The sequence below is a fragment of the Pristiophorus japonicus genome, chromosome 7, assembly GCF_044704955.1.
Source record: "Pristiophorus japonicus isolate sPriJap1 chromosome 7, sPriJap1.hap1, whole genome shotgun sequence".
Lineage (NCBI taxonomy): Eukaryota > Metazoa > Chordata > Chondrichthyes > Pristiophoridae > Pristiophorus > Pristiophorus japonicus.
This window is the reverse complement of record NC_091983.1, coordinates 181926043-181946381: the sequence shown is the minus strand read 5'-3', so window position 1 is coordinate 181946381 and position 20339 is coordinate 181926043.

Sequence of the window (20339 nt, the reverse complement as noted above, 5' to 3'; positions counted from 1 at the left end):
TGCCACGAGGCACAAAGTTATCCTCTCATGATTAGGCTGATGACTCCGGCCCAGCATCCATGCGCACATGCACAGCTGGCTTACAATGAAGCTATGCTGTCACAAAGAACATTGCAGAGCACACCATCAGCGACTCAAGCAAAGTTTCTGCTGCCTGAACCACTCTGGAGGAGCCCTGCAGTACTCAGCTAAGCAGCTATCAAGGTTTGAGGTGATAGGCTGCATGCTGCACAACCTGGCCATGATGAGGGAACAGCCCTTGCCACCATCGATCAGGCAAGAAGCTGAGGAACGAGAGCACTGTCATGTATGTAACCATCATGCAATGGTAATCTTCATGTAACTGTAACCTTCATGCAACTTCTGTACACTGTACTTATACCCTAGAAATACACACCCTGACCACAGGGGGTGAACTTGTAGGAGACAACTCCTCACCTGGATTTCCAGGTATAAAAGGGGAGGTCCCACCCAAGGTCAGAACTCCTTGGTCATGGGAATAAAGGTTAAGGTCACGTAGTGACTGTGTCTGCAGTACATGCCTCGTGTGAATTTGTAGTAAGGTGCAGGGACACCACAAGCACGAGGAAGAGAAGGCAGAGGGGGAGGAAAGTGGAGTAGGAGGAAGTGCAACAGGAAGTGAAGGAACATGAAGAGGAAGGGAGGATACAACATAGGCAGTCCCTTTCTGCCTGGGCTCTATGTGATCAAATAATTCATGAGTGATACAAGTAACCTCAACCACACCTCCCCATTCACCAACAGTGCCACGCTCCTTACCTTTCCTCTATCACTGACCAACACACCGCTCTCTCTCTGACGACACAAAAATAAAACCAGCAGAAAATGCACATTCTAATCTAATTTTATAAATTCAACCATAACATAATGCAGGCAAAAATAAATGAATCACCTTTGTGCATTCCCTTAGTGCTTGTCTCCTGTTTGTCTTTGCCTTTCCTAGTGCTCCTCCGAGGTGCTTCCCCATTGGCTGCAGCAGTCTGGGCTGGTTGGCTGACATCAAGGAGCACTGATGGAGTGGCGGGGTTGGGGAAGCAGGAATGCTGTCATCCTGCGAGAGAACAGCAGATTCGTGCTTCACAGAGCCACCGTTACTCTCACAAAACAGTGCCTCAACAACCCTACTGATCTGTTGGAGAACAGATTGATGGACTGCTGCGATGTCCCGGAAGCCCTTTTGAAGAGTGGTATCCAGAGCCATGAAGGCAGCAGTCTGAGATTCCACTACAGCACTTCGACCTTTCATGGAAACTGCTTGTGCTGCACGGGAAGCTGAGACATCGACCGTCAGACGCTGCATCATTGTGGGTTCCACAGGTGTGCTGATGGATGTGACCATCTGTTCCATTTAAAAGGATGGACGTCAAGGGCTAGAATTTCGCCAGCCTAACGTGCTTTTTAACATGATTTTTTTCACGTTAAAATGAAGTTTTTGTTGTAAAAATAAACTGTTTAAAATTCCACAAACCTTAAGGATGGCGTTGTCAAAATGTCGCCATTTTCAGTCATGCAATACCTAAAAAAACGCATCACCTAAGTTTGGCCATTTGGCACTGCCATTCTGTCTTCACAAAACAACATTTTTGAAAAACCTTGCATACAGCTTCAAGAATGTTGGTAAGTAAGAAGACCTACAAAAAAGGTAAGTTGAATTTTTTTTCAGCAGTTCTGTTGTTAATGCTTTTATGAATGCTTTCTCAAATGTTATTTTTTGATGTTTGAAAATTTTTGGGAGCGTTTTTTCCTCTGTATTTTGCATGATATCGGCCTTGCGGGAAAGTTGGAGAGGACGACGTTTTCCAACATGATTCCTCCAGCAATGTCGTTTTTTTAAATGACGGGGGTAATTTCTGGCCAAACTTAACCAATTAAAAAATGGCGACATTTTTCTTATCTTTTCACAAAAATGGCGTTATTTATTAAATAACAACATTCTGGTGAAATTCTAGCCCATAGTTCTGCGCAAAGCAGTGTGCCAAGTTGGTGCTGGACCTCTCCATCCTCCTAGTCATTGAGCAAGCATCAGCCGCCTTCTGTAACCTGGCCCATCGAAGTCCTCATCTGACTCCTCAGCAGCAGAACTAGAGTGAGGCTTCGCCCTCCGGTGAGCTGGCACCTGCGCTACCCTTTCCCCTAGCCCTGGCTGTAGTGCAGTTTTGTGCCCGGCGCCGCACCATGTGCAGATCCCACCTCTATCCTAGCCTCTAAAATACGCATAGTGTCAACCTCTGAGCTGCTGGTTGAGAGTGAAAGATTGAGTGACGGTGTCTCTTTATCTTCACTGTCTTCTTCCTCTTCCTCCACTGACTGTGAAGGTTCCAGTTCTTGCGTATCTGAAATGAAAAGGGGACAAGGGTTGGGTTGTGGTGAGGGGAGAGGAGAAAGTAAGAAGGGCATGTTTGCACCACCTGCAGCTTGTGAGTCAGAAGAGATTGTGGGATGAGGGAGAAGTGAGATGAGAAAAGGAGGATTAGGTATGCAGATACCCTATTCATCGATCCCTCCGGCACCACCAGTGGCCAAAGCCTCAGCAATGCTCCTTCCCATGATGGTCAACACTGTCTCCTCCATGGTGGTTAAAATATGCAGGTGAGCTTGTCCTGCTCTAGTTCTTTGCTGCTGCCACCTGTTAGGTGCCACCTTCTCCTGCAAGAAAGAGGGAAATGCGTCATGAGTGTCCTGCAATATGTGTGGGTGATGTGGCTGACATGGTTGAATAGCTACCAGTGTGTGAGAGCTGTAAGATGTGGGTGTGAGGCTTGCAACAATACTAAGTGTGTGAGGGTGAGATAAAGCATATGAATTTTAGGGCAGAGTACTGATTGACAGATTGTTGGTCGATGGGTGATGAGGGTGCAGTGAATTGAACGGAGGATGAGGCTAGTGTTGCAGTCGGTAAGATATGCTATTTGACAATGAACTCACTCACCTTGACAACTCCACCACTATTTTTCTCACTGCCTCCTGAGCGCATGTCTGAAGGGCCTCCTGCCCCACCCCCGCCACCCCCCTGTGAATACAGGACATGTCTCCTTCTTTCCACCTCTTCCACCAAGACCTACAGTGCATTGTCTGAAAACCTTGGTGTTTTCTCTCTCACATGTTCAGCCATTGCTCAAAGTATCAGAGCCCAGATTGACTTGTGAAAAGACTCCCACCACTTCTTGCAGTCACAATGCAGTTCCCCTTTAAGCTCCCCTTTAGGTGGTTCAGGCTATCTTTAAGTGGAACTATCCACTCGCAATATTGGGATCCCTGCTGATGCTCACAGACAATGAATAACGTGGGGAGCACTGGCTGCACGCAGCAACCATTTAAAAAATCACCAATTTAACATGCTGTGCAACGCAATGAAAGAGTATGGGTTGATCATGTTCCGCAATCCCCATGCCCGTTTTCAGGAGTTAGCCAATTTCTCCCCTGTGGCATTTATCGATTACTGAGACTGGTAATGTCTTGCTTATTATTTCAAGTTTAAGAGAACAAACTTCAAAACAAATTTAATAGCTACTTTAACTACATTATCATCTCAGAGCCTTTTATTTAACTTACGTGAATACATATGCTGCAAATATGTTGTCTCCAGAGAATACAACTGTGATATCCTCACAGAGCACACACACACACAGCTCTTAAGATGGCAGGCTCTCTGTCCGGAAGCTACCGGAGGCTGCCTGTCTGTTTATTATAACTCTGCAGCTGCAGTACACAATACGTCCACATCCACAATATGGAGCTACAAGTATTACAAGCTTGCAGCACTTACAGACATCACAAATCACGCAATTTGTCGCGGTACAGTGACTCCGGTATTACACTCACGGAGGCACCCATGTCAATTTCCATTGGTATCTTGAATCCCGCAACATCTATGTGGATTTTGATGCTTTCCGAATTGCTGTCCGAATTGCTCCTGATGACGTGTAATTCTAACATCTCCTCATCCTGCTGTTGTTCTTCCAAGCCATGTAGTCTCTTTGGATTACTACGCATACCTTTGAACGCTAGACTAATAGCTTTAAAAACTGGTTTGCCCTTCAGTCGGCATGCCTTCGCATGATGCCCAGTCTTTCTGCAGAAGAAACTCTCTGCCTTCACGTATGGACAACATTTAGCAATGTGTTGTCCCAGGCACCTATAGCATGACTTCGACGCTTTGGTAGAATTTCCAGTTTCTGAGACTTTCGACCCTGGCCATCTTTTACTTTGAACCTGCAGGTGATTTACCTCGGTTGACTGATGACCGTAATCATTATTTAATTCTCGGGAATATTTTTCGGCCATGCTCATCGACCTCGCTGTCTGCTGAATCCCGAAACGATAGCTTTCAGCAATTTCTAACGGTTTGGGGTTATAGTGCTGCTCCAGCTTCGTTAAAATCTCTTTAAGCGTTGTGTCCTTTGGCTCGTCAGGCACAAGCAGATTTACAAGGGTTTCGTATAATGCCGGGCCTGCCACTAATAAGAAAATTGCTTTCTTCCATTCCAACACAGCCTGGTTTTGGACTGCATTGTCTGGAACTTCGATTATGTTATTTGCAGTGAAATACATTTCTAGCCGATCCACATACACTTTAAAACATTCCCGGTCGTGTCTATATTCACCCAAATATTCGATTACACCTGCCATGTTTAAACTATAGCTGTTCTCACCGTGTGCTGTAGTTTACCTCGGATTTTGTAGCTTTTTTTTCAAAGACAGAAACTTCGAAAGTCTTCTGTTGGCTGGCTGAATCCTCCACCAACAAAAATTAAGCATTAAACATCCGAAAAATCTCCAACCTCAGTCGCCAACTGTGATATCCTCACAGGGCACACACACACAGCTCTTAAGATGGCAGACTCTCTGTCCGGAAGCTGCCTGTCTGTTTATTATAACTGCAGCTGCAGTACACAATATGTCTAAATCCACAGTATGGCGCTACAAACATTACAAGCTTACAGCACTTACAGACATCACAACAACCATTACACCAGCAAAGACATGCCAATCCAGGTCGACCTGAACAACCTACCACCAACCCTTCTCAAATCTAGAAGGCAATTTTGGACCATCGCTGAAGTCCTTCAGCGATCTCCCCTCAGGCTTGATGACCGATGTCGAAATGCTTGGAAGAATTGTGACATACGGAATGGATTCCTTATAGAGGACCCCTCAGTACAACCTGTAGGATCAAACCTACCTCGCAACAGTGGACAACCATCAACCGCCTCAGATCTGGTCATGGTAGGTTCTGCCACCTTCTCCATATATTAAGATTAAAGCATCCCCATCATGCGACCGTGGAGCTCATCATTGAGTACTGCCCTCAGACAAAATTCACAGGTAGCCTACAAGATATCCATGCTGTTACACGGGAAGCTTTGGCCTGGATATTTGACTTAGATATTGACATTTGATTTGCTTTGCTACTGGCATACGAAAGAAGAAGATAGTCATTAATCAGCTTTCCCCCATATATAGCAATGATTCGGAGGAAGGAATAGAGAATTGTATATCCAAGTTTACAGATGGCACGAATTTCGGAGTCACAGTAAGTCGTGTAGATGGGAGCAGGAGGTTTCAAAGGAAATCAAAGAATAATACAGTGCAGGAGGAGGACACACGGTCCATTAGCCAGTGCTGGCTCTTTGGTACACCTATCCAATAGTCCCACAATCCCGCTCTTTTTCTATATCCCTGCAAATGTTTTCCCTCCAATTATTTATCCAATTTCCTTTTGAAAGTTACTATTGAATTTGGTTCCATCATCTTTACAGGCAGTGCACTCCAGATCACAACAAATTGCTGCGTAAAAAAATGTTTCCTCATGTTGCCTTTGGTTCTTTCATCTATCGCCTTAAATCTGTGTCTTCTGGTTATCGACCCTTCAGCCATTGGAAATAGTTTCTTCTTATTTACTCTATTAAAACCCTTCATTGTTTTGAACACCTCCAACAAATCTCCTCTTAACGTTCACTACTGAAAGGAGAACAACCCCAGCTTCTCCAGTCTCTCCACATAACCGCAGTCCCTCATCCCTGGTACCATTCTAGTAAACCTCTTTTATATCCTCGCTAAGGCTTTGACATCCTTCTTAAAGTCTGGTGCCTAGAATTGAACACAATATTCTAGCTGAGGCGTAACCAGTGTTTTATAACTTCCTTGCTTTTGTACTCTATGCCTCTATTAATAAAGCCAAAGATCTCATCGGCTTTTTAACAGCCTTCTCAACTTGTCTTGCACTTTCAAAGATTTTTGTGCATTCACCCCAGGTCTCTCTGTTTCTGCACCTCCTTTAACATTTAGTTCATGTTGCCTCTCCTTATTCAAAACTACCAAAGTGTTTGATTACACACTTCTCTATGTTAAATTTCATCTGTCATGTCTGCGCATTTCATCAGTCTGCCTGTGTCTTCCTGATGTCTGTTACTATCATCCTCACTGTTTACTACATTTCCGAGGTTTTTTCATCTGCAAACTTTGAAATTATGCACAGTATATCCAAGTCCAGATCATTAACATATATCAAAAAGAGCAAAGGTCCCAATATCATCATCATCATAGTCAGTTCCTTGGGGTCAAGGATGACTTGCTGCCACACTAAGAATGAGTACTTAGCTGACTGATGAACTCATTTTAAATGGTGGAAGATGCCTGTGTGTGAATTTAACATAGGATGGCCGTTTCACACCAGCCACCACACGGGCTTGATGGAGCAAGGTCTTGGTCCAGTGGCAAGGGGGTCCAAGATGACTGGAAACCAGGCTCTGCCGCATGTGCCAATACATACACACAAAGTCAAACATACTCCTACTATCCTCCTTCCTTCCTCCTTCACACATGACCTCTCTCTACGTGGAATTCATAGTACGCAATGTGAGCCTCACGACCTCACAGCCTCGTTATTGGCCCATGCTGTGCCTTCCCTTGGTCTTGTTCACGCTGCTACTCCTCTGGGCTCCGACCTCTCCACTCCTCTGTGCCTCATCCGTCCTCTCCTCTCCGCTTCCGATCTCTGGACCTCGTCGGTCCTGACTGAGGAGCAGTTTGGAGTTTGGAGCACGAGGCTGGAGCTGTGGGCAAATCAAAAAAAGCCCAACTTCATGGGACATTCAGAGGAGCAGTTTGGAGCACGAGGCTGGAGCTATGGACAAATCAAAAAATGCTAGCCACCGCAGCAGCAGAATCAACAACGCGGAGATCGGAAGCGGTGAGGAGCAGAGGTCGGAAGCAACATGGAGCAGAGACCGGAAGTGGTGAGCAGCAGAGGTCGGAAGTGGGGAGGAGCGGAGGGAGGGACGGGTGAGGTCCCAATACCAATCCTTAAGGGACAGTACTGTATACTTCCTCGAGCAGAGGTCCAACCAGTCCTCATCCACCACCACCCTCCTCTGCCTGGCTGAACTTGCTCTCACATTGAACAACTTCTCCATAAACGCCACTCACTATTTCCAAAGTAAAGGTGTTGCTATGGGAACACGCATGGGTCCTAGCTATGCCTGCCTTTTCGTGGAATATGTTGAACATTCTTTGTTCCCATCCTACTCGGGTCCCCTCCCTCACCTCTTTTTCTGGTACATTGATGAGTGTATTAGTGCCGCTTCCTGCTCTCGCCCTGAACTTTAAAATGTCATTCACTTTGCATCCAATTTCCACCCTTCCTTCACCTTCACATGGTCCATCTCTGACTCTTCCCTTCCCTTCCTCGACTTCTCTGTCTTCATTTCTGGGGTAAGCTATCGACCTGTATCCACTATAAGCCCACTGACGCCCACAACTACCTGGACAAAACTTCCTCCCACCCTGTATCCTGTAAGGACTCCATTCCATTCTCCCAGTTTCTCCGGCTCCATCGCATCTGCTCTGCTGACACCACCTTTCACACTGGTGCTTCTGATATGTCTTCCTTTTTCCTCCACCAAGGATTCCCCTTTGCCGTGGTTAACATGGCCCTCGACCGTGTCCGTTCTGTTTCCTGCACCTCTGCTCTCACCCCTTCCCCTCCCTCTCAGAACCACAATAGAGTTCCCCTTGTCCTCACCTTTCACCCCACCAGCCTCCACCTTCAACAGATTATCCTCCGCCATTTACGCCACCTCCAGCATGATCCCACCACCAATCACATTTCCCCTCCCCTCCCCTCTCCGCATTCCGAAGGGACCGCTCCCTCCGTGACACCCTGGTCCATTCTGCAGTCATCCCCAGCAACTCCTCCCCTTCCCACGGCACCTTCCTGTGCAAGTGCAGGAGATGCAACACCTGCCCTTTTACTTCCTCCCTCCCCACTGTCCAGGACCCCAAATATTCCAGTGATTTACTTGTTCTTTCAATTTAGTATGCTGTATTCGCTGCTCACGATGTGGTCTCCTCTACATTGGGGAGACCAAGCGTAGATTGGGTGACGGCTTTGCTGAACACCTCCATTCAGTCCGTAAGTGGTAAGTGTGACCTCGAGCTTCCGGACGCCTGTCACTTTAATTCTCCACTCCACTCCCACTCTGATATCTCCATCCTCAGCCTCCTCCACTGTTCCAATGAAGCTCAACGCAAGCTCAAGGAACAACACCTCATCTTCCGTTTAGACATTTTACAGCCTTCTGGACTCAACATCGAGTTCAACAATTTTAGAGCATAAGGTCTTGCCATCTTTGGCTCCCTTTCCCTCCTCATCCCGCACCCTCTCCCCCCCCCCACCCCCCCCCCCACCCCGCACCACCCTCCCCTTCCCGCGCCTCCACCGCCCCTGCCCCTCTCCCGCCCCAGCTTATGTTTTTTTTTCTTCTTTTTTATCTTTTGTTTTCTGTTTGTCTATAATGGTAGCTGGCCAGTACTACGCCATTCACACCTGATCCAGATTTTAAAAAATTTAACTTCTGTCATTACCATTTCAGTTCAACCATCATCCCTTTTGTCTCTCTAATCTCTCCTGCCTTCCACACTATCACAGACCTTCCCTTTTGTTCTTTCTTCCCCTTCCCCTTTCAGTGATTAAGAATGTGCTCTTTTTTAACATTCGGCAGTTCTGACGAAGGGTCATCGACCCGAAACATTAACTTTTTTTTTCTCTCCACAGATGCTGCCTGACCTACTGAGATTTCCAGCATTCTATGTTTTTATTTCAGATTACAGCATCCGCAGTATTTTGCTTTTGTGGCAGGCTATACTAGACCCCATCTAGAGCATTGCTTTCTGTTTTGGGCACCAAACCTCAGGAAAGATACATCACAGTGCAGAGTTTAACTTAACATTGACAATAGTAAAAGTGTACTTAATGCACAAAAATAACTTCTGTGTTGAGCACTGAGATCTAAAACATTACTGCAGCCAGCACGATTCGAACTACACACACAAGCCAAAATCCAAGCAGATATTAGACCCCACTTAAAAGAAGCAAAAAATGCTTTCTTGTCCCCCAGTTGTGACACTAACTTTTTTTTTATTCATGCACGGATGTGGGCATCGCTGGCAAGGTCAGCATTTATTGCCCATCCCTAACTGGCCTTAAGAAGGTGGTGGTGAGCTGCCTTCTTCAACTGCTGCAGTCCGTGTGGTGAAGGTGCTCCGACAGTGCTGTTAGGGAGGGAGTTCCAGGATTTTGACACAGCAACAATGAAGGAACAGCCATATATTTCTCTGATTTCAGACGATGACAGAAGGTCGAAAAGCAAAATTCAGTTTATCAAATGGTGAAAGAGAAAATGGTAGGTTTGTGAATAATTTGCACAGATTGGGAAGGAATGATCTTTTAGAAAAGGTAGGCTTCACAATATTATTTAGGGACTACCTTTAGATAAGTGGTGAATTAAAATTTGACTTGATAAGGGGAAATGTGAAATTAATGAAAATAAGCCTGGACTATACAGAAGAAACAAGGAGGCATGAAAAGAGATGTGAGGCAACTGGATACCAAGAAGGTGATGGAGGCTTAGGTAGGAGACATATAACACATTACTTTGAATTAAATATAGAATCAGCTGTAATCAGAAATATAATAATGGACTGAAATTGTGTTATGAGGCTCAGTATCATCAAATTAGTTAAAGAAAACAAACCATATGGAAAGGTGAAAGAGGAATCTGACCTGAATAGTATCTTGTATCTTACTCTGACAGGTAAGTGAAAGGGTATCTCTTAGCATGTTGGTTCTTTTGGCTACTTGGTCACCATCAGGTTCTTGGTGCTGCTTAGCATCCATTCATTTGAAAGCAAGGGACCTATCCTAATGAAGGTCTACCATGAGCTCACACCAGGTGGCAATGTTGTGCAGAACACAGCAATCCAGAAACATATGACCGACCTTCCAAGGGGCAACCAATCTATCAGCATTCTTAATACCCTCTGTTTGAACAGTGTGCTTGGTTTACAATTTGCTTTTGTGAGGATTTAAAATGGTGATCATAAGCCATTCCTTCTGGTTGTAACCACTGTTGCTCACAGAAAGAAAATTAGTAAGGGTGCTTATTGCTTAGCCAAACTAATCCAGACAAATCCAAAAATACAAGACTTCAGACAGCATCAAAAAAAGTATCTACCTACACATCAGCAAACAACAGAGATTTAAATCTCTGCCAACCCTCCTGTGGAGAGAGGAATGGTATATAAAGAATGCATTGAATCCTTGTTAATTAAGGAAAACATGCATGTTAATATTGTGGGTATCAAAATTATCCGTAAAACCCTAGCACAATCGGGTGAATATAAGAAAATAAGATAAGAACATCAGAACTAGATGCAGGACTAGGCCATTTGGCCCCTCGAGCCTGCTCCACCATTTAATAAGATCATAGCCAATCTGATCATGGACTCAGCTCCACTTCCTTGCCCGCTCCCCATAACCCTTTATTCCCTGATTGCTCAAAAATCTGTCGATCTCCACCTTAAATATATTCAATGGCCCAGCCTCCACAGAAGCCCGATCTCTGCGGCACCCCACTCACTAGTTACTGTATGCCAACCAGAAAATGGCCTATTTATTTTGGCTCTCTGTTTTCTGTTGGTTAGCCAATCCTTTAACCATATATTACCCCCAAACCCGTGAACTTTTATCTTGTGCAGTAATCTTTTATGTGGCATCTTTTCGAATGCCTTTTGGAAATCCAAATACACCACATCCAATGGTTTCCCCTTATCCACCCTGCTTATTACAACCTCAAAGAACTCCAGCAAATTTGTCAAACATAATGTCCCTTTCATAAAACTGCTTGATACGAATGTAAGCACATAAGAACTTAAGAACATAAGAAATAGGAGCAGGAGTAGACCATTTGGCCACTCAAGCCACTGGGGAGTGGGATGCTGCGCGATCAGCAAAGTGCCGGGCTGAGCGATCGCGGCATAGACCCCGCATCCAAAGTGGCAATGGTGCGGGAAAGAAAAGCGGACATTTTTTACAGGAGCGGCTGGCCATCTCCCTTTTAATTTTCTCCCCAAAGAGCGGCCGGCCAGCCAGTATGCATCCCCTGATGCTGTCACTGGCATCGCCTGGCACAGCTTCAGGGAACGATACCCAATTTAGGGTCCGGGACACTAACGGGGCACTGCACACAGCGATGACATCACGATCTCCAGGTGCAAGAGATCGGAGCAAAATGCCGTAGCACCGCTGCTAAATTTAGCAGGAGTTGTAAGTGGCACCATGCCCAATCACAAAGTTGTTTACGTCCCCAGGGCGCTAATGAGAGCTGTAAATTACCCCAATTTCTACCCTACATATTGTCAGTGAGGATTCGTCAGTCTGATTGGTTGAAGAGCGTTGTAGTTGCTTGACCTGCTCACATACACCACATTTCCCCTGTAGAGGGCACTGCACTGAAAATTGTCTCTAAATGCCATAAGTTCCTGCTCAAAATCCTGTGATAAGTCTGTGGACACCTGTTAGTGTAATGAACGTCGAGTATCATTCCTTCGCCCTTGACTGCAAAATCCAAGCCATTAAATTTGGACCAGTCCTCATTATATGCCAATAGACCACATTCAACTTGAATTAAGTTGACTTTTTAATATCTGTCAGATGTGTGCAATAACATAACCAGAATGAATTAACCCCATAGAATTAAGTACTATTCGCACTTTATATTTCTGCCAGAATTTGTATCTATTTCTATTTCTAATGTAGAACTGACATAAAGCAGTATCCACAAATTCTCTTCAATGAGTTAGAAAAGGAGACTGTATTTAAATCATTGCACTATGAGAATATAATAAGACTGAGGAGCATTCAGGATAACTTATTGAATATGCACTTAGTCTATCTGGGTTGTTATTTGCACCAGGTAGTTTTATTGTTGTGATTTGGATCTATTTATATTGTATTCCACTTTCCCCTTCATTTCCTATTTGTTTCAATATAGTCTTGTGGACTATTGAACGACTTTTAATCCATGTTGACTCCTTGAGATAGCTTGATCCATTGCCTATTTATGTTCTTCTGTGGATAGAGTCTAATCAGTTGCGAGGAAACCAACTTGGTTTTTAACTAAAATATACAGTTCAATCCTAATCACCTTTATAGTTACGTCCTTTACCACTACTCAGTGCATAATGTCACATTCATTAGTGGAGATCAAGGACCTAATTTTTCCCCATTGAATAATTACTACCAGATCTTGATTGGTGCCTTAATTTACCATCAATGCTATATTTTAGAATGTGCAGTGTGTTTGACTGGACAATAACTGAAGATACTTATACTGTATAAGTGTCTGTAGTACTTTAATGCCCATACATCAGGAGATTGCTCATGTGTGCTGTTTACCAGCATGGAAGCCATATGTTTTGATTCAACTACCTACCTTATTCTGATTAATGCCATCATAATCATAAAATGGGACATGGAAGAAATCAGTGGTATTGAGGATGACAGTTGCAATTAAAATGATCTCCACAGCCACTGATGGAACTGTGCCAACGACAGACTATGGTTCGAAATCACACAACTCACGACAGATACCTCTGATAGTTTGTCTACTGAACAAAATGCCCAAGGCACTTTTCCCTCAGACAGAGGTAACAGTCTTCTCTCCGCGCCCCCCACCCCCCCCCCCCCCCCCGCACTAAACTACCGTTTAATCATCTACTTAACCATTGTTTGGGTCTGTTCTTTTATACGATTATATTCTTATCAACAGATGAATGTTGATTTCAACAAGACCCTGAATTTGCGTTTGGGTTTGGAGGTGAAATTTATGCATGTAGCACAATTAAAGCCATCACACCCCATGATTGTACTTGAGGACTCAATTACTATTATGAAGCCAGATTTCATGTTGCTACAAAGTCTTGTATGAAAACATCAGTCTCGCTGCATCACCGCCACAATTCTCCAGATTGGCATTGGCAGGCTCTCTCTTGGTAGCGAGCATCCCGTCAAGAGGACGCCATGTATGGCTAATGAACCGCAGCTCAGGAGAGTGGGTTGGGATTACGGTGAGATCATTTTTACCATGGCTTCGACACTGCCCATCTCTGTAACCTCCTCCAGCCCGACAACCCTTTGAGATCTCTGCGCTTTTCCAACCTGGCAACCTTTGCATCTCCAATTTTAATGGCTCCACCATTGGTGGCCGAGCCTTCAGCTGCCTGGGCACTATGCTCTGAAATTCCCTCCCTAAACCTCTCCGACTCTCTACTTCCCTCTCTCTTCTGTTAAGACACTCGTTAAAACATACCTTTTTGACCAAACATTTGGTCACCTGGCCTAATATCTACTTATGTGGCTCGTTGTCAAATATTATTTAATAATGCTCCTGTGAAGCACCTTGGGACATTTGCTATATAAATGCAAGTTGTTGTTCTTCCATATGTAATTTTATATATATATATATAAAGGTTATAGTAAAACATTTGACAGCTCCAGTTTAAGGGACTATACCACAACCAAATAGTACCAGCACAGGTGCGTGAAAGTAATTGTGATTATGATTTTATTTCATGTAATAGAAACATAGAAAATAGGTTCAAGAGCAGGCCATTCGGCCCTTCTAGCCTGCACCGCCATTCAATGAGTTCATGGCTGAACATGCAACTTCAGTACCCCATTCCTGCTTTCTCGCCATACCCCTTGATCCCCCGAGTAGTAAGGTCTACATCTAACTTTTTTGAATATATTTCGTGAATTGGCCTCAACAACTTTCTGTGGTAGAGAATTCCACAGGTTCACCACTCTCTGGGTGAAGAAGTTTCTCCTCATCTCGGTCCTAAATGGCTTACCCCTTATCCTTAGACTGTGATCCCTGGTTCTGGACTTCCCCAACATTGGGAACATTCTTCCTGCATCTAACCTGTCTAAACCCATCAGAATTTTAAACGTTTCTATGAGGTCCCCTCTCATTCTTCTGAACTCCAGTGAACACAATCCCAGTTGATCCAGTCTTTCTTGATAGGTCAGTCCCGCCATCCCAGGAATCAGCCTGGTGAACCTTCGCTGCACTTCCTCAATAGCAAGAATGACCTTCCTCAGGTTAGGAGACCAAAACTGTACACAATATTCCAGGTGTGGCCTCACCAAGGCCCTGTACAACTGTAGCAACACCTCCCTGCCCCTGTACTCAAATCCCCTCGCTATGAAAGCCAACATGCCATTTGCTTTCTTAAGCGCCTGCTGTATCTGCATGCCAACCTTCAATGACTGATGTACCATGACACCCAGGTCTCGCTGCACCTCCCCTTTTCCTAATCTGTCACCATTCAGATAATAGTCCTCTCTGTTTTTACCACCAAAGTGGATAACCTCACATTTATCCACATTATACTTCATTTGCCATGCATTTGCCCACTCACCTAACCTATCCAAGTCGCTCTGCAGCCTCATAGCATCCTCCTCGCAGCTCACACTGCCACCCAACTTAGTGTCATCCACAAATTTGGAGATACTACATTTAATCCCCTCGTCTAAATCATTAATGTACAGTGTAAACAGCTGGGGCCCCAGCACAGAACCTTGCGGTACCCCACTAGTCACCGCCTGCCATTCTGAAAAGTCCCCATTTACTCCTACTCTTTGCTTCCTGTCTGACAACCAGTTCTCAATGTATGTCAGCACACTATCCCCAATCCCATGTGCTTTAACTTTGCATATTAATTTCTTGTGTGGAACTTTGTCGAAAGCCTTCTGAAAGTCCAAATATACTACATCAACTGGTTCTCCCTTGTCCACTCTACTGGAAACATCCTCAAAAAATTCCAGAAGATTTGTCAAGCATGATTTCCCTTTCACCAATCCATGCTGACTTGGACCTATCATGTCACCTCTTTCCAAATGCGCTGCTATGACATCCTTAATAATTGATTCCATCATTTTATCCACTACCGATGTCAGGCTGACCGGTCTATAATTCCCTGTTTTCTCTCTCCCTCCTTCTTTAAAAAGTGGGGTTACATTGGCTACCCTCCACTCGATAGGAACTGATCCAGAGTCAATGGAATGTTGGAAAATGACTGTCAATGCATCTGCTATTTCCAAGGCCACCTCCTTAAGTCCTCTGGGATGCAGTCCATCAGGCCCTGGGGATTTATCGGCCTTCAATCCCATCAATTTCCCCAACACAATTTCCCGACTAATAAGGATTTCCCTCAGTTCCTCCTCCTTACTAGACCCTCTGACCCCTTTTATATCCGGAAGGTTGTTTGTGTCCTCCTTAGTGAATACCGAACCAAAGTACTTGTTCAATTGGTCCGCCATTTCTTTGTTCCCCGTTATGACTTCCCCTGATTCTGACTGCAGGGGACCTACATTTGTCTTTACTAATCTTTTTCTCTTTACATATCTATAGAAACTTTTGCAATCCGTCTTAATGTTCCCTGCAAGCTTCTTCTCGTACTCCATTTTCCTGCCCTAATCAAACCCTTTGTCCTCCTCTGCTGAGTTCTAAATTTCTCCCAGTCTCCGGGTTCGCTGCTATTTCTGGCCAATTTGTATGCCACTTCCTTGGCTTTAATACTATCCCTGATTTCCTTTGATAGCCACGGTTGAGCGACCTTCCCTTTTTTATTTTTACGCCAGACAGGAATGTACAATTGTTGTAGTTCATCCATGCGGTCTCTAAATGTCTGCCATTGCCCATCCACAGTCAACCCCTTAAGTATCATTCGCCAATCTATCCTAGCCAATTCACGCCTCATACCTTCAAAGTTACTCTTCTTTAAGTTCTGGACCATGGTCTCTGAATTAACTGTTTCATTCTCCATCCTAATGCAGAATTCCACCATATTATGGTCACTCTTCCCCAAGGGTGATTGCTAATTAATCCTCTCTCATTACACACAACACCCAGTCTAAGATGGCCTCCCCCCAGTTGGTTCCTCGACATATTGGTCTAGAAAACCATCTCTTATGCACTCCAGGAGTGATGAGCATTAGTCACAGTGAGTTTGAGAATATGCTGTTTTATCCCATGTAATGTACAATACGACCTCGCTGCTCCTCCCGACCTCGTTCCAACATACACAGCCAATCAGCTATCTGGTTTCCGGTAACGTCACATTTTGATTTTGTCCCCCTCTTGGGTCGGCTCGCACTGCTTCCTGTGGTGATTGCTCCTCTTAATAGAAACATAGAAAATAGGTGCAGGACTAGGCCGTTCGACCCTTCGAGCCTGCACAGCCATTCAACAAGATCATGGCTGATCACCCACTCCAGCACCACGCCCCTCCACACCCCCCGATCCCCCCAGCCGCAAGGACCACATCCATCTCCCTCCCGAAGACATCCAATGAACTGGCATCAACAACTCTCCGCGGCAGGGAACCCCACAGGCCAACAACTTTCCGAGTGAAGAAGTCTCTCCCAATTCCAGCCCCAAGCAGCCCACCCCCCATCCCAAGAGTGAGCCCCCCCACCCCAGCTCCGGATCCACCCAACACTGGGAACACTCCTCCCGCACCCAACCCGCCCCGTCTCGTCAGAATCCTTCCCAAATGCCGAACACCGCCGGATATCGAGCCCCCAGCCCCAGCCACCCTGGAGCCATGCCCCCGCGACCACACCACACCAATCGCCATCTGCACAGTCAACCCGTCCACCCCACTCTGAACACTCCCCGCACCGAGGCACAGAGCCCCCAGGCCTGCCCCTCCAACACACGTCGCCCCCGCAGACCTCCGCTGCAATGTGGCCCCTCCTGTCCCCCGCCCTGTGTTTCTCCACCCCCCACCTCCAGCACTCTCCCCTCCATCCTCCACCCCCGTCTCCCCTCAACTTCCCTCTGCCTCCCCGCACAGGCTCCCATCTTGGGGGCGGTAACCTTCTGGGGCAGGGAATTTTAGCCCCCAGCGTGGAAGTCCTGCTCCCACCGCAGAATTGGCCTGACCACCCCTCAATGGAAGCGGAGTGCAGTTTTCCACACTCCACTTCCTTTGGGGGCAGTTACCGGGGCACGACTGGATGCTCCTGTGACAGTTTGAACTGGTGCTCTCCACTCTCTGTCCTGTGACAGTTGGAACTGCTGCTCTCCTCTCTCTGACATGTATATATAAGAGCAACACCTTATATTTGGGGAGGTGTGATCGGCAGAGAGGGAAGTAGTGAAAGCCAACTCCAATGGTACCCTCCTCCTGACGAAATGCTTAGAACATGGGGCTCGACTTTCCACTTCAATCGCTAGGGCCAAAAAAATGAGCAATGTTCCAGCCTTAGTGATGTTTCAGCTCTCAGGATTGTTGGAAGATTGCCCATTTTTTGGATTACAACTTTTGGCTTTTTTTCCCCGGTGATAGCCCAGCAATAGCTCAGCGACGTGGATTGAGCCTTAGCGATACGAAATGAGCCCCAGCGAAGTGGAAGGCAAGACGTCTCTAGCAACGGCCTTTCTGCGCATGCGTTTTTTTTGCAAAGAAAAAACCCGCTGTTCCGGATGTCAGGGGTCATCCAGGCATGCGCAGAAGCTAAGGGGAAGGAGAGAGAGAGGAGAGATTGTACGTCGAGCCCCCTCCCAGGTGGCGTGCTCTGGCGACATATTTCTTCCGCCAGCAGCACGGTCGCAACTACGACACGCAGCTCCTGTTTGTGAGCTTGGCCTTCCAGGAGTTGCCTGTCTTTTACAAGGAACTCACCAGGGTCTGGAACAAAGTCTCCACCAAGCTCAGCTCTCCACCGGCTGGAGTGGCGGCTGTCCTGCAGGAGCCGCTGCTCGGGAATCCGTACCTCCACGACCGAGGTTTTAGGTGGCGGTCGGACGAGAGGGCTGTGGCTGGTGAGGTGACCAGGGTCAGGGACCTGTTCGATGGCGGAGGAGCGGGCTGGATGGCGCCAGACACGCTGGCACAGCGCCTAAATTCCGCCAAAGTACGCCGCGCGGCCGATGCCATCGAGTCGCTAAAAACAGCTCTGGGCCCTGACTCCGTTAGGTGCATCGAGGAGGCTCAAGCATGTGGGGAGATCCCGTCCGAACTGACCCCCGTCCGGACGGAATTCCTCATCGGCGCCAAACCCCGGAACCTCTCTCGGGAGCCGGCGCCTCACAACTTGACCCGTCTCGGGGAAATCGCCTCCGTGCCTTTCAGTTCCGCGCGGAGGGGTTTCCTTTACGGGCTGCTCCTGCACACTCTCAACTTTGCCATCCTCGCCTGCCATCCGGACACGCCATGGCATACCATCTTGCCGTCCGGAGGAGGCGGGGGTCCCCGATGGAGGGCACTCTACGCGGGAGTCCTCCCACTATTTATCAGGGACTTGGCCTGGAGGGTGGTGCACGGAGCAGTGCCATGCAATAAATTTTTAAGCCGGTTCACAGGCTCCCAGGTCGCCTGCAATTTCTGCGGTCTGGAAGAGTCCGTGTTCCATGTTTTTACCGAATGCACGAGGTTGCAACCCCTGTTTTATTATTTAAAGGGGCTGTTCCTGAAATTCTGGCTGCACTTCAGTCCCACACTCCTGATCTTTGGGCACCCTGTGCGGAGGGGAGCGGGTAGGTCCGAGGGCCTCCTCGTAGGACTGCTTCTGGGCACGGCCAAGGGTGCCATCAGCCGGTCCAGGCAGCGGGCGGTCGAGGGGGTCGTTCAACCTGACTGCCTGCCTCTCTTCCGCGCGTACATCCGCACCAGGGTGTCCTTGGAGATGGAGCACGCGATGTTTACCGGTACGCTCGCGGCCTTCCGCAAGAGGTGGGCGCCGGAGGGACTGGAGTGCATCATCACCCCCGGCAACCAAATTTTAATTTGATTTTATGTTTTAAAATGTATTTGTTTTAATTGCCAGTGTTTTTAGTGTCCCCCTCCCCTTTTATAGGGGGCACTCGGAGGAAAAAATATGATTTTAGTGCCCAAAAAAAAGCACAAAAAACCCCCCACAAAAGAACCCCCAAAAAACCCCAAAAAAGGGCCTTGTAAATGTTTGGTGCGTCCCCCCGATCGGGGGGTCATGACTTAATGTTTTAGTTTCCTCCCAAAAGAGTTCTGTGGACCAATGGTGGAGCTTTTGGAGGCGTGGCCTATTCAGTTGGAGCCTGGAGCAGTGAGAGAAGGAGCTTATTGTTGTTGCTCCTGCCTGGAAAGCCTTTTGTGAGCCCTGTGAAACAGCCCAGGAAGAGGAGGAAGGGGCTTTCTACATTCCAATCCATCCAGAGGGAGAGGAGGAGAGCGGAAAATTCAACAACCTTTAATACTGCTGCAGAGAGTTGGAGAGAGGGGGAAAAAGATCAACAATTATGCAGTGTGGAAGGAGGGAGAAACTTCATCAACCAAAGGTGAGTGTGTTTTGGTGCATTCCCCTAAAGACTTTGTTATATCGGTGGGGGGAGGAAAGAAGACTTGCTAGAGGGCCGAAACATCGCGGGGGGTGTGTGTGTGTGGAAGTGTGTGTGGGGGTCTTGCTTACAGCTAGGCCCCACACACCAGTGAAGCATCCCTCCCCCATTGCCTAGCCTGGGATAGCTGGAGCTACCTGGCTGAAGAACTATTAATCACCTATTTAACATCGTTGGGTGTGTGTGCCTGGATGGCTCCAGCTGTCCCAGGTGAAGACATCTTCTCCCCCGACCCGAAGACCATCTACAAAGACTGTGTTTGTTTTTTCCATCATCTGGGGAGTGCACCCCAAAAAAAACACCCACCCATCGCTGTGAGGGGAGACCTGCCCTCACAGCTTCCCTCTTTCTCTCTCTCTGTCTCTCCCCTCTCTGAGAGCCCCTTTCCTCCTAATTGAAAAACCAATTAAGACAACTGAGCAGAGGGAGCAAGGCCCCTCCCCAATTGTCAACAAGTGGAGAGGTGTGCCTCTTTTTGAGCTCCCTCTGTTCAAACACCAATGAGGCCATTTAAGACCATTAAGGCCTGTGACTTTGGGGTGGGTGTAGCCCTTAAAAGGACCCCGTGATGGTGACCCCATCTACGCCGGTGGCAGG